The 14257-nt window shown below is 52.0% G+C and overlaps 1 protein-coding gene across 3 annotated transcripts in view; it reads right to left on the bottom strand.

Annotated features, from left to right (window-relative positions):
* Window positions 1-12427, bottom strand: part of TMEM150C (transmembrane protein 150C) — a 73168-nt gene extending 60741 nt beyond the window's left edge. For 2 of the 3 annotated variants that reach the window (XM_032334736.1, XM_032334735.1), the window contains exon 1: window positions 11994-12104. The gene's annotated coding sequence lies outside the window, so the exon portion shown is untranslated. Of the gene's footprint in view, window positions 1-11993; window positions 12105-12248 lie in introns of those variants that run through there. The other variant, XM_032334737.1, reaches the window with a different exon arrangement.
* Between the last annotated feature and the right edge of the window lie 1830 nt (window positions 12428-14257).

A 14257-nucleotide genomic window follows, 5' to 3' on the forward strand; every position in this document is an offset into this window, starting at 1 on the left:
ACTCTGTACTATTTCCTTATCTACCCATTCCTGGCTGGTCTTCTCCAATAGACTGTACAGCTCCCGGAGGGCAGGAATGCGTCTGTTTTGTTCTCTGCTCTATCTCCACCACCTAGATACGTCTACGTATAGTAACACCTCAATAAATCACGCTGAATGAATAATCGAGTGAATGAATAAATGACAAAAACCAGTTAGGATGAGGATATCCCATGAAGTTTTTTTTTTTTTAATAAAGATTTTATTTATTTGACAGAGATCACAAGTAGACGGAGAGGCAGGCAGAGAGAGAGGAGGAAGCAGGCTCCCTGCTGAGCAGAAAGCCCGATGCGGGACTCGATCCCAGGACCCCGAGATCATGACCTGAGCCGAAGGCAGCGGCTTAACCCACTGAGCCACCCAGGTGCCCTATCCCATGAAGTTTGCTAAAACTGCAGCACGGGCCTCCCTCAGGAGGGAGCTGTCTTAGTCTCAGCGGTAAAGGGACGGAAGACGTAGGCCAGGGCCTCCTCCCAGGTCGTATCTGTTCTTTCCTTCATTTTCTGCCTCTTAGATGTGACTGTTCCTTCTGATCCTACAAGGTTCAACTTGTGTGTCCGTGTCTCTCAGAAACCCTCTGATGTCTCTGCTCTTCGACCCAGGATCCCCAGCCCTCACAGTGCTCTCGAGGCACCCAGGGGCTTTTCTCTCCACATTGCGGACAACTATTACCGTGTGGGCCTCCCCTGCCGGACGGAAGGGGCACACCTTCCCGCAAACACACAGGCAGACGTCTACAAACGTTTGCTGGGTATATAAATGGTAAGTACTGTGCATGTGAATCAGGTCAGTAACAGACTATATTTTCCTTCTTTGAAGAGTTTTGTCACACAAAAATTTGCACTTTGGCCCACTGAGCAAGGGGACTGACTTCTGGTGCAAGGGCAACCAGGTAGGAAACAGCTCAGCTCTCCACACCAGAGATCAGCTGGAGTCTTTATCTGTAAGAGAAGAGAGGGGTCCGCTGTCTTTCATGTGCCCCTTCCCCTGCCTCTGGCTCAGGTCATGATCTCAGGGTCCTGGGATCCAGCCAGGCATCAGGCTCCCTGCTCAGCAGGGAGCCTGCTTCTCCCTCTGCCTCTCTCTCTCTCTGTCTCTCATGAATAAATAAATAAAATCTTAAAAAAAATAAACAATGTCTTCTTTGGTTTGGAGCGCAGCCTGGATTTTTATAGCTTTTCAAATGATTCTATTGTTCGGTCACGGTTGAGAGGCTCTGCCCCCAGCAACCAGACGTCTTCTCCTGGTGTGTGGCGCTGTCCAAGGTAGCCGCTCCTCAAGCATGTCTTCACCCTGATGTCCGCCCAGCGGGCCCGGGCAAGGGTCAGTGGTTGTCTGAACCACGCAGTGGAAGGGTGCTGCACTTGGGGCAGTACCGAAGCCACAACACAGTTAATTGTACTGGAGGAAACCACAACTTTGTGTTCAATCTGAATAAATCTGTGCTGTCCAAGGGCCTCCACATGGCTATTTAAATTTCAATTAATCCAGATTTTTAAAAATTTTAATTAAAAATTCAGTTCCTCAGTTGCACATTCAGTTGCTCAACACAGAATGGCCACCATATGGCAAGATGCGGAAAGGGAACATTTCCATTACCGCAGAAAGTTCTAGTGGCGAAGGCTAACAACAACTACCAGGCCCCTTCTTCTTTTTTTTTTTTTTTTAACATTTTATTTATTTATTTGACAGACAGAGATCACAAGTAGGCAGAGAGAGGGGGAAGCAGGCTCTCCGCTGAGCAGAGAGCCTGGTGTGGGGCTCGATCCCAGGACCCTGAGATCATGACCTGAGCCGAAGGCAGAGGCTTAACCCACTGAGCCCCCCAGGTGTCCCTAATCCCCTTCTTCTGAAAGTAACCTGTGGCTATATTGATTTTCTGTTAATCATGGGCAAAATGGTTTGTAGAGGGTAAGCAATCTGAATTTCTGGTCATTCCTTCTGAGCAGCCACACCTAGATGAAAGCGGCCCTTTATACGCCTTTTCCAGAATGAGAACTAGGACAGGAATTCTAGGCTCTCATGAACAACAGTTCTGAATAGTTCCATTACATGTATTAGGGCAGTGGTGGCTTTCCAACTTTTTTGACCAAGACTGACCGTAAACAGAAGTATTTAATATCACAATCCAATATACAGATATATATGTATATAACTGAAAAGAAATATTTCAGAAATCAGTATTTATCCTTACTACAAATTCTGCACTTGGATGTTTTCTTTATTATTCTATTCTATTGTATTTTCTGTGTCATTATAAAAATTAATCTACTCGTCTGTTTTCATAGCCCTGCTGACCTACGGCTTGAAAAACCACTACCTTAAGATACAAGTTGGACACCAGAACCTGGGACTCGCCTTTGCACCTCAGAGTTAATAGCCAGCTCGGTAATAACTCACAGCTAACATCTATCAGGCAATTACTGTCTGCCAGGCACTGTGTTAAATGACTTCTATTCGTTACCTTATTCAAGTTTCATAATAGCCCACGGAATTGGTGTCTGAGAACTGGGAAATTCTGGGATTTTATGCTGTTTGCACAAGTCACGGATGCTGAAGAAGACCCGGGGCTCCTGGGTCAGGGACAGACGACTGTATTACTCTCAGCGACAGCAGTAGCTAGAGTACCTGCATTTTCTCGTGACCGTCCTCCAGCTCTGACGTCTACAGGTGTCACAACAAGGGCCAGGTGGCCCCTGCACACACAGGCAGGAGCGTTCCTGGACAGGAAGGCCGCCCTGCGGACCCGTGTCCTTCATACCGGATGGACGCATGCCTGCCCGTTGCTTGAGGGCAACGCTACCTCTATCATCCAAGACTGTTCGCTACACACACGTGCTGGGAAACACAACCCAGGACAAAGTTGCAGCCAGTGCCTCCCTTCTTAAAGACCTGTCCAAATGCAGGGGACGTGCGGAGGACTGCCTCCCAACAGTACAGTACCACAGCACCGATAACAGCTTTAAAAGGATTAAGTAACTTACTCAAGGTTATACAGCTAGTGACCCAGGCCTACACGATGCCCAAGCCTGTGCTGACACCTGCTTTCATAGCCATGGACGGTGCCGCAGGAAGGGAGAAGGTCTCGATCACTCAGTCAGGCATTCGGATGTGAAATCTGCTCCTACAGGGACCAAGCCTCTGCACATAATTTGTGACGGGCCGTCTCCCACATTTTCTTCCAGGGTCCCATAAGAAGAGTATCCTATGAACAGGGCTGATCAACTTTTCCTATAAAGAACCAGATACAGAAGATTGTCAGCTTCATGGGCCAGATGGGCTGTTTGAACTGCTGGACTCTGTGGTGGTAGTGCAGGAGCAGCCCAGGTGATGTGCCGCCGATGGACAGGGCTGTGTTCCAATAAAACTTTATTTGCAAAATAGTTAGCCAACTGGGGCGCCTGGGTGGCTCAGTGGATTAAGCCTCTGCCTTCAGCTCAGGTCATGATCCCAGCGTCCTGGGATCAAGCCCCGCATCGGGCTCTCTGCTCTGCAGGGAGCCTGCTTCCTCCTCTCTCTCTGCCTGCCTCTCACCGACTTGTGATCTGTCTCTGTCAAATAAATAAATGAAATAAATCTTTAAAAAAAAAAAGGAAAAAAAAATAGTTAGCCAACCTCCCTCTCCAGACAACCTGGAGGGCTAAAAATAAACAAACAAATAAATAAATAACATGATATAATCTCTATATGCAAAGAAACAGGTTTTTTTTCCCTTTAAATATTTTATTTATTTGTCAGAGAGAGAGAGCAAACACGAGTAGGAGGAAGAGAAGAGGGGGAAGCAGGTTCCCTACTGAGAAGGAGTCCGATGTGGGACTCGATCCCAGGTCCTGGGATCACGACCTGAGCTGAAGGCAGATGCTTAACCAACTGAATCACCCAGGTGCCCCAAAACAATGACTTAATTGGAAAAGACAAGATACATGTGCCACAAGCAAGCAAACCAGGAGACACTTGAAATGGAACTGAGCCTAGGTTCAACGTCAGAGTGCCATGAAGTCAGCCCGGACAGACAATATGTCAAGAACTGGTGTAAAATATTCACAGGCTAAAAGTAGAACGGAGCCTAGATATCTTTCTGTGATGACTGCAGTCATGCCACGACTCTAAGAAATAAATTATCTGACTTCCTAAGGCTTTTCTAGCTCTTAGAAATGCTCACTGGGGGAGCAGTTATCATCCAGAACAATCCTCTTTAATTTCCCAGGGGCTGAAAGGAGTTAAAACCTGTGTTATGAATAAGGAGGAAGTAACAGTGAAGAAAAAGTTCCTCCGGGCGAGGGAACATGCGAGGGCTGGCAGAAATACTGTCCCAACGGCTGACAGAGAACACCGCTGGTGAACTGCCAAGTTTGTGGCCCTACAAGTAAACGCTCACTTTGTTCGATGGCCTCATCTTAAAAGATCACCATGTGCTACTCTTTGATCACAAGGACGTCCTCTCCCCAAATCAGTTAATGGGAAAACTTTGTCTTTATTTTTACATGCATACATAGAAAATCAAAATTTTGGCATGCAAATGGCAACCCACTCCTTTTCATACAAATCAATCGTTATGCCACATAGAAGCTCAAAATAAAATGAAAAACACCAATCAAAATGCCATAGAAAAAATAATCAGTTTATTCAGGAACAATTCTATTAGCTATTAAAATTATAGGGTGATAAATCCTGTTCTTGTGAACTCTGTGCTGTCACTGACAAGCCTGGAAAATTTTTCAAAATTTTCTAAGTCTAGGGCATGTGGGAACATAATCCCACAAGAAAGAAAAACTGTCCCCCATGAGTTCATATTCCTGCCATTGCATGCAGGTATTTTTAGTTGCTCGTGTTTCTACGTAAATACATTTTAAAAATTTTATTGAAAAGAAGAACTCAGGAATTCCAGGAGATACATTTCCACTAGAATTTCCAGAATAATTACATTATGGGATTCTAATTTACAAACAGTCCAGGTGCAGTAAAAAATAGTATCTATTTGAAATGGCTTTACAATGGTATCAGTATTTCTTAATTAACACCTTTCAGTGGGGCGCCTGGGTGGCTCAAGTCAAGCTTCTGCCTTGGGCTCAGGTCAGGATCCCAGGGTCCTGGGATGGAGCCCCACATCGGGCTCTCTGCTCAGCGGGGAGCCTGCTTCCTCCTCTCCCTCTGCCCTATTCCCTGCTCTCTCTCGCTCTATCTCTTGTTTTTGCTATCTCAAATAAACAAAATCTTTAAAAAAAGAAAAACCACCTTTCACTCATAAGTCAATAAAATGAAAGATAATTTGAAAGGCTGTTTTATTAACCAGACCAGTTTAAATACTATAATGTCCATTTTGGCTATGTACAGATTTCTTCTTGTTTTTTTGTTTTGTTTTTTGTTTGTCTTTTGCTTTTGTTTTTTGTTTTTAAAGATGATATTTACTTATTTGGGAGAGAAAGAGAGCATGAGTGGGGCTGGGGGAGAGGCAGAGGGTGGCGAAGGGGACCCCCCCCCCCGAGCAGGGAGCCCCACGTGAGGCTCGGTCCCGAGACCCCGAGATTATGACCTTAGACAAGGCAGATGCTTACCTGACTGAGCCACTCAGGTGCCCCTGTTTTTCGTTTTTCTAAGTAGGTTCCACACGCAGTGTGAAGCCCAACAGAGGGCTTGAACTCATGACCCTGAAATCAAGACCTGAGCTGAGACCATGAGCCGAGGCTTAACTAACTGAACCCCCAGGGGCCCGCTTTTGTTTTTGTTTTTGTTTTTGTTGTTGTTGTTTTTAAGTAATCTCTACCCCCAGCATGGGGCTTGCACTCACAACCCCAGATCACATGCTCTACTAACTGAGCCAGCCAGGTGCCCTTGGCTGTGTACGGTTTTAATTTATGCCTTAAAACTTCCCATTATTACCATCTAAACTATTTCTGTGGCAGCTAAATCATTATAAGTGTAAAAAAAAAACAGGAAGCAGTCTACTTTGTTAATAAGTGAAATGTTTGATGAACAGTAAGGCTCTGCTATTTTTGGAGACATTTATGTTTACATTCAGTTGAAAACCATTAGAATTCATTATAATTACTGCACAGTTAAATAACACCATTTAAACTACAGGCTGATTTCCTCTACTGCCATAGTTAATCACAATTACTTTTTAAAGATTTTATTTTTATTTATTTATTTGACAGAGAGAGTACAAGCAAGGGGAACAGAGGGGAGTGAGAAGCAGATCCCCCGCTGAGCAGGGAGCCCAGTGTGGGACTCGATCCCAGGATGCTGGGATCATGACCTGAGCCCAGGGCAGACGCTTAACCGACTGATCCACCCTGGCGCCCTCACAATGACTTCTTAAGCTTTGTCTACACTTGCCTAAAAGTATTACAAGACCTCCAGCACGTTTTCAAAGACCTTCGCTGTACTCCTTTAAAATCTCCAGAATGTCCTGGAGGCATTCAGATGTCGTTCAAAGCTTCAGAAGTGTCCACCTCTGGAGACAGGGGTACAGACTCTACCCATGGGGTACAAAGAAGAAAAGTAGCCGAGCCGACAAGCTGTTTCCTCTTCTCGTCTGCCTGATGAAGTCCATGGACATGTGGTCGCTCAGATTTAGTTTGACCTTTAGGGAAAACTGAAACCTTCCTTCCAAAATGAATTTGGTCTTACTTTCTAGATTACACTAGGTGAGGAAAAAAAAAATTTCCAGCCTGTTTTAAGACCTCTCCTTGTACATAAAATTCTTTTTTAAAAAAGATTTTACTTATTTATTTGACAGAGAGCGCACAAGCAGGGGGAGCGGCAGGCAGAGGGAGGGGAGAAGCAGACCATTGCTGAGCCGAGAGCCTGACACGGGGCTCCATCCCCGGACCCTGGGATCATGGCCTGAGCTGAAGGTAGATGCTCAACCAACTGAGCCACCCGGCTGCCCCTATACATAAAATTCTGAAAACAACACTCTTTTCCATTTATTATATTAAAGTGAAATCAAAAGGTACAAACTTCCAGTTATAAAATAAAGTCGTCTTGGGGATATAATATATAGTGCGGTGACTATAGTGAATAATTCTGTATTCTGCATTCGGAGATCGCTGAGAGAGTGGATGTCAAAAGTTCTCATCCCAAGAAAAAATATCTATCTCTATGTGCTGAGGGAGGTTAACTAGACTGACTTAGTCCTTTTGCAACATATGCAAATACCTAATCATCATGGTATACATCTGAAAGTATTATACTATTATATGTCTATTACAAATAAAAATATATACATATCACGAAACACTTACAGGCAAGAAGTGATTCCAAAAAACAATTTAGAATGTAGTAAAAAGTGGGAGATTTATGGGATGGACCTTATCTATTCAGACCATATGGGACGATTTGCTACAAAGCAGGGGGTAGAAGTCAGCGAGTGGTTAGGAAGGAAGGAAGCCCACACAGTCTGTAGTCAATCTTCGGGTAATTTGCGTTTCTTTGGTCCCCATGCTTCCTGATTTAGGGCATTCACTTTCAGGGGCCAGAGGCTGGGAGCAGCAAGGTCTCTCCTGGCGTAAGGACAGCGACTAAACACAGAGTGACTCCCCACCCACCCAACAGGATTCATCTTACTCAGACGACAGCTGTGGTCTGCTCACTTCTGTGCTTGTGCAAGGCTACGCAATGTCTGAGCCTCACGGGTGTGCCGCTGTCCCCCTGCACATTGCTGTCACACTGCAGTGTGGAAGGTGAGGATCTGTCACCGACTGCCTGGGGCTCACATCCTGCCTCTCCGACTTCCTGGGATTGGAGGTACCATGGGATCGCGGCGAGGCTCACAGGACTGTCGTGAGAAGCAACGTAATACATGTGAAGCATTCCTTGTGGGGCCTTTGGGAAGTACTCAGTGATTTGTGGAGGCCTTAGATCAATGCTTCCCAAAAGTGGGTCCTGAGCCTACTTTCAAAGGCAATATTTGATATCATGATCCAAGAGACACACAAACACTCATATAATACTAGAAATAATGACCCTGCTTATATAGTGCTCACTATATAAGGACCGGGCATTGCAGCGTCAGGATTTGAGTCCAAGGGTCGCCACCCTCTCTGTGGTCTTGTATTTGCCAGACGTGGGAGAAGCAAAAATTTCACCAGTCGCTAGCAGCTCCCACTGAGAGGGACACAGAGTGAGAATTCCTATTCCACTGTGTATTTCATTTCATTAAAAAAACAAACAGACAAAACACTGACCTTAACCTTTTACATCAATTCCATGACTCAGGACACATGGTTTGAAAAATACTGTAAGGGTGTATGAAAACATTTTGGAAACATAAGAAAGTTAAGCAAGAACATGTGTCTCGTCTTGGAGGCTTGACCATGTTACGGTGCACGGCAGACCTCAAAAACGACAAACCAAAACAGGAGTACATGGAACATTTCCTAAATTCATGAAGCCTCCCCCAGTGGCCTCAGCCGCTCCCTGAGGCGGGGGTACTCATTTGTTGGCTTTTTCACGGGATTTCTGTGACTGTTAGGAACGGGAATCGGACGGGAGAATGGTTGTGCATCAGCCCTCACCTACCACCTCTTCTTCAAACGTCCCTCCCCTTGAGAAATCTAGAAGCACAGAAACCAACTTTAAGAATAAATGATTCTATTACGTGCAAGAGAGCAGATTCGAGGACGTGGACGAACACCCGCTCGCACGGGGCCGAGCATCTAAACCGCTCTGGACATTGCTTATTCTGCAGGTGAGCAAATACGTATAAATTAAAAAAGTAAACTTAATTTTTAGAGTGGGCTGAAACTTCAGCATAAAACACCTCCTTTAGAGTAAATGCTAGTGTTTTGGTAACAGTAGGATGACAGAGTGAAATTTAATTTCTGGGTCTATCACTGCCTATTTCCACTTTCTTCCAAAGAATAATTGCCAACAGGGGCCCCCGGGTGGCTCAGTCAGGTAAGGGTCCAACTCTTCATTTCGGCTCAGGTCATGATCTCAGGGTTGTGAGGTCGAGCCCCACATCGGACTCCATGCTTAGTGCAGGGATTTTCTTGCTCTTCCTCCCTCTGCCCCTCCCCCCCACCACTCATGTTCTCTAAATAAATAAAATCAATCTTAAAAAAAAAAAAGAATTGCCATTAAATGTTATCTCTACAGGAAACAGGTAAAAACAGTTTAGAGCTACACCGTCCAGCATGATAGCCACTAGTCCCATGTGGCTATTTAAATTAATTAAAATTAAATAAAAATTAGAATCGAGTCCCTCAGTTGTACGAGGCACATACCAAGTGCTCAACAGCCACATGTGGCTTGTGGCCAGCACCTCGGACAAATGATGGAACTACAGAAAGTTTTACTGGACAGCACCAATATATTTATTTATTTGACAGACAGAGATTACAAGTAGGCAAGGGAGATAGAGGAGGAAGCAGGCTCCCCGTTGAGCAGAGAGCCTGATGTGGGGCTCGATCCCAGGACTCTGGGACCATGACCTGAGCCGAAGGCAGAGGCTTTAACCACTGAGCCACCCAGGCGCCCCTATGGACAGCACCAATATAGAGAAAGGCCATTTACAGAGGCTAAAAGAAAAATGCTGATTTCTTAATCAGTAGAAGAATTCCAAGCCCGACTCAGCAGCGCCGGCTCGACTTGCTCCACAGCGAGGTTGGTCTGCCTGAAGATTCCACGCTACCTCACACTATCATTGCAACTGCTTGTCTGAAATCTCTTCCCATGAAGACTTGCCATCGCCAAGAAGCTATCTTTCGCCATCCCACCACGCCAGGAAAGGGTATTTGGCAAAAACAACAACTCGTTAGATAAGCTCGTTTGAAAGTACTCAGAACAGTTGGTGAGAAACCATGGAGACACAGGCCACCGGCAGAGCCAGGAGAAGTCTGCCGTTGGAGTTAGTAGGGAGGCACTTCTGCCGTCAGCTCCGGGGAAAGCCTTTATTACACACCAGAGTGTGCTCCTCGCTTGTCATGAATGTAGGCCCCGATTCAGGAACACTTGGTGTTTGTATCACACTTTTGAGAGCTTTAGCTCAAATCTTACTTCAGCCTCTCAGAACTGATCACCACTGTGGGATGGATTCTGGGAGCTACAGACTCTGCTGGTGACAGGGAGACTGAGAGGTCATACGTTATCCTGTCAGTGTCTGTCTTGCTCCATTGGTTCCTGAAATGATCCCCAGTGGCCAGAGTTTCGTGGGAGCAAAAGGCTCAAACTGCAGGCCCCGCCAGCTTCTCCACGTGGGGACCCCAGGCCGTCGTCGGGCTCTGGGCCCGCTGGACGCCGGAGGTGCGCTCCGGGCACAGGGGAAACGAAGCAGTGACACAAAGAACTGTCCCTGTGGATGACCGCAGAGCAGGTGCCGTGAGCGGACACCCCGCAAGGTCACAGCACACACGGGTGTGGCGGATCCAGAGCAAAGCCTAACACCGGCCCTACTGGGTTCGCACAGTCACTGCCCGGCGCAGCTCCCCTGCGCACAGCACACTGTAAGGGGATTTGAGGAGAAATCTGTGCCTTGAGCAACGGCTACAAAGATACTTTAACCTGGATTTAAACAACCCAGACGGCCTCGCGCTGGCGGCAGAGTGACCGCGCGCTTCCCCGCTCCCGCCGCGTCAGCCCGAGGTCGGCAGCACCGACCAGGGGCGGTCCCCGCGGGCCGCACTTCCTTCCCTTCTGTCTACCATGGCCAGTGCCCGAGCGACGAACCTGGGGAGCAAATCCAGAACGGACCGGCCCTTAGAAGGCCCGAGCTGCGGCCCCCCGAGGAAACGCGCCGCCCCTTAGGAGGCCGCAGCCTGGAAGCGTCTCCGGGACGCGGAGGGGAGACAGTGCGGGGTTTCGCGCACGACGGCTGAGCCCCAGACTCTCTGATCTGCAAACACCCCACGCGCGAGCCCAACAAGTTCGTCCTCGAAACCGTAAGCGGGTCCGCTCGCTAACGGCCCCGCGGGGTCTCCAGAGTCGCCCTCGCCTGCGGCCAGGACGGCGGGGACAGCCGCGCGCCCCGAACCCTGCCCGGGTCGGAGCAGAAATGCCCCAGCGGGAGCGCGCACCGCCGTCCGGCCTCGAAACCGCCACCGGCCGCCCCTGCTCTTGCGGACGCGCTGCGAGCACGGCCGGGCCCCGCGCAGTGGACCGGGCCCCGCGCACCGTCCGTGGGGCGTGGGGACCCCGTGGGGCGCTCGGGGCAGGACGCGCGGACGGGAGCGACGAGCACCGAGCAGCGAGCGTGAGTCTCACGCGGGAGCGACACTCCTCTGAGGCGGGGAAAACCGCGCACCGGGTCGCCCTCCGCCACCCGCAGCAGTCGCTCCCACAGACGAGCGGACCCGGCAGCCCCCGCCGGCGCGGAGAAGCCGAAAAGCCCGCGTGCTGCCCGCGTGCGGCCGGAGAGACGCGGCTGTGCGGGGCGAGGCGAGCTCGTGCCGCCCCGGCCCCTCCCGGGCCCCCGTCGCCCGAGCCGGCCCGACTCGGCTAACGGTCAAGTGAGCCGCGGCGGCAGGAGCCCCGAGGCCGAACCTGGGGTCGCTCCCGACCGAGTCCACCGGACAACAAAGGGCCGGGCCGTGCGGCGGGGGTTGGCGCGTGGGGACACCTGTCACCGCGCGGGACGGGGCCGCGGCCGGCGGGCGGCGCAGGGGCTCGGCGGACAGACTGCGGCGGCGGCGGGGACCGAGGCGCGGGGGACAGGCGGGGGCAGCTCCGGGCGCGGCCGGACACGCGCGTCTCCCCCGCGGGGGCTCGGCCGGGCGCACCCGCGCCCGGGGCGCTGCGGGGCTGGGGCAGGGCGGAGCGGGGCCCCCGCGGCCGGGAGGACCCCGGCGCCCCAGTCCCGCAGCAGCGCCCCGCCGTCCCCGGTCTCCGCCTCCAAGCTGGGCGCGGAGCCGGCCCCCGCCCCCGGCTGCCCCGCGGCCCCCGCGGCCCCGCGGCCCCGCTGCCCCGCGCCCAGCTGCCCCGCGGCCCGGCGGAGGAGGGGGCGCCGCGCCTACCTGGTCGGGAGCGGCGGGGCCGCGGTCGCCTGGCGGGGCCGTGACCTGCGGCGGAGGCAGCGGCGGCGGCGGCGAGGCGGGCGCTTCCTTCAGGAAGGGGTGGGACCTGCGCGCCCGCCCGCCCCCGCCCCGCGGCCCGCCCCACGCTCCTCCCGGGGTCCCCGCCGCGAGGCCGCCCCCGAGAGCCGAGCCCCCGGCCCCCCCCGGCCTCCGGCCGCCGTCCCCCCCCCCCACCCCCGGGCCCCGAGTCCTTACCGGGCGCTGCGCCGCGCGGCACCGCCGAAGCGCCGCGTTCCCGAGCCCGCGTGGACGCGCCCGCCGCCGCCCGGGGACAGGCAGGACGGAACGGGCGACCCTCCGAGCGGAGGCGATTCTCCGCGACCCGCGGTGACCTTCCGGCTGCCGCCTCGGGTCCGCGCCCGCAGGTCTGCACCAGCGGCCGGGGCGGCTCCCCCCGCGGCAGGACCGGGCCCCGCCGGCTTCCGACCCCGCGGCGGGCGCTCGGCCGCGTCAGGGTGCGGGGAGACCGCAGTCCCGCGTCCTTGTCGCCCCCGCGCCCCACCTCGGCCGACCCGGCGCCGCGTCGGGGACCTCGGGCAGCCGCGAGCCCCGCGCCATTGTCCCCCCGCCCGCGCGGGCTCCGGTTCCTCGCGGCCCCGCGGGAGGACCCCCGCCCCCGCCCCCGCCCCAGGACGGCCGCCGGCCGGGGGCGCCGGGCCACGCCCATCTCCTCGGGTCCGCGGCGGCTCAGGGCAGAGGGTTCAACCCCCGGCCCGACCCCCTGCGCCCCTCCCCCACCAGCCCTGCTCACCCGGCGCTAGCCGCTGTGCTGCGGCCACCAGCCCGCCGGCCTCTCGAGGCCAGGACCTCCCCGCGCAGTGCGGGTGCGGCCCACCTGCTCGCGACGAAACTCCTGCTCCTCGGGACCCCCTGAGGGGTCTGAGTCAGCCCGTGCGTGTCTGCGGGGACGGTCCCTCATCACACTCTCCACGGGATCCGTGAGCCCCTCCAAGTCGCATCCGTGGATGACCCCAGCCGGGTGTGAGGGCCTCCCCCTCCATGCGCCTCGGGCCCTACCCCTCTCTCTGCGGTGCCTGAAGGAACCCGCTAGCCAGACCCTCCACCGTCTCCCAGCCCGTCTCCCAGAAGTTCCGGATGCATCCAAACAGCTCGACCCCTCCTGAACTGCACACCAGAACCGCCCGCGAAGGCCTTTAAAAGAATAAAAAAAAGACAAGAGCCCGTTCCCACCATAGACCCCAGAGTCGGGATCCAGGAGGAGCAGGGGTGGCAGGGGAAGGTACTTTCACAAGTAGATGATTTGACCTGCTTATGACTAAGTCACTGCCTTTCTTGGAAAAAGGGTCCCCGATTTATAGAATGTCCTTCCTTTTCTCCACAGGAGGATTGAGAACCCCTGCACTATGTTTAATTTATTTGAGATGTCACTGTCACTTAGAGTCGGGCCCACTCCTAAGAAACCAACTTGGATTTGCAAGGATGGTGGGCTCAGTGCCACTCGCCAGCAACACCGGATCACAACCACCTTCCTCTCCAAGATGTCCGTCTAGATAAGCCCCAAGTGTGAACGAAACTGTATTCCTGACGGTGACACCGACAACTAAGATATTATGTTAAAATACTGGCCATGAAGGAGCGCTGGTTGCTGTGACCAGGTCTGTCACTGTCCCGAGCCATCTAGTGAAACGTCTAGAGAACTGATGACCAACAAAACGCAACTTTATCTACGCTCTTTTCTCCTTTTATTGCTCTTCGAACTGCACGCCTTAAAATGTGTTCACTCTGCACTCAGTATGACCTGTGCTATTTTAAATCACGTATGTGTGTAAGATCGAAATACTTTCCTAGAACCGGTTGTCTTTTAAAAAAATGTACATAAAGATTCATCCTGTGTTCCTAAATGATTTGTTGACAGTGTTCCAAAACGCTTGGGGCTTTGAGGAAAGGGCTAAGTACAGAACAAATAGGGTTTAAGGCCTGCCAGTAGACGCCAGCCACAGCCACGGTGGGACAGGATGGAGATCATTATGCAGAGACTTAATCAGTCCCCAGGACCACGAGGAGGCACCGTGATTCTGATACCGCGCTACTGACCGGTGTTCAGTGAACAGCACAGGTGTCCACTGGTCTGAGTAGGGGCCATGGCTCTTCTGATATGAGACCTGGTTATCTAATAGAAACCACAACAAAAACATGCAGAATTCTAAGAAATTCTGTATTTTGCTCATTTCCTTTCTCTTAGG

Source organism: Mustela erminea, chromosome 2 (assembly GCF_009829155.1).
Source record: "Mustela erminea isolate mMusErm1 chromosome 2, mMusErm1.Pri, whole genome shotgun sequence".
Classification (NCBI taxonomy): Eukaryota; Metazoa; Chordata; class Mammalia; order Carnivora; family Mustelidae; genus Mustela; species Mustela erminea.